We start from the raw sequence: 2,052 nt of genomic DNA, 5'->3' as shown, positions 1-2,052 counted from the left end.
TGCTTGGAATGATATTCAAGTTTGTGTTTGTTGAACGAATGCAAGTTTGGCCACACGGCACACCCGAAAATACGAAGTGATGAGTACTCTGGTTTGTGTTAAAAAGGCGTTCAAGAGGTGTCTGATTATGGATGACATGACTAGGGACACGGTTTATGAGATGAACAGTTGTGAGAAAAGCTTCATCCCAAAACTTTAGTGGCATGGATGCATGGGCTAAAAGAGAGAGACCAAGTTCAACAATGTGGCGATGTTTACGTTCAACGGAACCATTCTGTTGGTGTGCATGGGGGCATGAAACATGATGGGTAATACCAATACTTTGAAAAAATTGATTTAACATTTGGTATTCTCCACCCCAATCAGTTTGCATGGCAATGATTTTGCGATCAAAGAGACGCTCAACAAGAGCTTGAAAAATATGAAACTTTTGGAACACATTAGATTTATGTTTGAGAAGATAAATCCAACTAAACTTGCTAAAATCATCGTTGAAACTGACATAGTATTTTTGTGTACCAACAGAAAGAGGCCCAGGGCCCCATACGTCCGAAAAAATAAGCTCTAAAGGAGCATGTGACACACTAGTTGAACGAGAATAAGGTAGCTGGTGGCGTTTGGCCATCTGACAGGCATCACAACCAAGGTGATGATCTGTTTTATTAGACATTGGAAGATTATGAGTGCGAAGAATTTGTTGAACCACTGGTAGGGATGGGTGACCTAGGCGCCTATGCCACCTAGAGGTAGATGGCTTGATGACACCAAGGATTTGTCGTCCAGGAACAGCCGGCTGGCCAGCAATGGGATACAATCCATCTCTACTCGGACCGTGAAGGATTGTTCTCCCCGTTTCCTGATCATTCACAGAAAAGAATTCAGGGTAAACAATAACATATGCATTGTTATCTTTAGTGAGCTCGTGACCGGAAAGGAGACTTTTAGCTGTGGTAGGAACATGCAGGATGTTGTTCAATCTAAGGGATTCATGTGGAGTAGGAAGAAGTGCATGATCAACGTGTGCAATTTCCATACCTTGACCACTAGCATTGTGGATTTGTTCCGGTCCACTGTAACGATCATGAATGGTGAGTTTCTCCAATTCCCCCATCACATGATCTGTTGCACCAGTGTCGAGATACTAGTTGGTATCGACACCATAGGAGGTTGCTACCGTATTTGTTCACTTGGGACGGTTACCTTGGCGCTTCGGATTGTTGTTGAAGGTCTTGTCGAAATGTTTCTTGCAGGACCACGCGCTGTGGCCATCGAGCTTGCAAATCTGGCACACAAGAGGACCTTGTGGATGAGGGGTTCCTCCTTCTGGAGACGGAGGGGCAGCGCCATAGTTGTTGGGGTAGGGGGCGCTGCCGGCAGGAGGAAAACGAGATGGATTACCGCGACCACTCCCCTTTGATGCACGGTTGATGGAGTGGGCAGCAGTAGTGTTCTGGTCTTCAATCCGAGACTCAACGGAGAGAAGCAGGGAGAACAACTCACCGACACCGATTGGATGATCTGCAGCAGCTCGAGTTGAGATGGCGGACACAAAGGAGTTGTAGTCCGAGTCCAGGCCGTGCAGGATGTGGGAGATGATCTCATCTTCATCAACAGGAGTTCCTGCTGTGGCCAGCTCATCTGCAAAACCCTTCATCTTGGTGTAGTATGAGGCGGCAGAAAGATCACCTTTGCGAGTTGTGGAGAGCTGGCCCCGAAGCTGGATTTTGCGGGACTGAGATTGGGACGCAAATAACAGAAGGATCATCTGCCAGACGCCGAAGGAGGTGGTGACATCGTGGATCTGAAGAAGAACATCCCTCGACAGAGATGCCAGCACGAAGGTGAGAACCTGTTGGTCCTGACTATACCATGCGGTATAGGCAGGATTTGGAGTTGATGTAGACTCCTTTTTCCCAGAGACATATGTCTCCGAGCTCAAAACGGCAGGGGGCGCCGCCGAGGACCCGTCGAGGTAGCCCGTGAGCCCGGCAGCCCTGATGTGGGGGAGGACTTGCGCCTTCCACACCAAAAAAAAAATCGCGAGATAGTTTC

At 47.9% G+C, this 2,052-nt stretch overlaps 1 pseudogene; it reads right to left on the bottom strand.

Moving 5' to 3' along the window:
- Window positions 1-1,531: 1,531 nt before the first annotated feature.
- On the bottom strand, window positions 1,532-1,615 carry LOC123414474 (annotated as a pseudogene).
- Between the last annotated feature and the right edge of the window lie 437 nt (window positions 1,616-2,052).

The sequence above is a fragment of the Hordeum vulgare genome, chromosome 7H (assembly GCF_904849725.1).
Source record: "Hordeum vulgare subsp. vulgare chromosome 7H, MorexV3_pseudomolecules_assembly, whole genome shotgun sequence".
In the NCBI taxonomy this organism is placed as follows: domain Eukaryota; kingdom Viridiplantae; phylum Streptophyta; class Magnoliopsida; order Poales; family Poaceae; genus Hordeum; species Hordeum vulgare.
The sequence above is the reverse complement of the archived record's forward strand: the minus strand, read 5'-3'. Positions and strand labels throughout refer to the sequence as shown.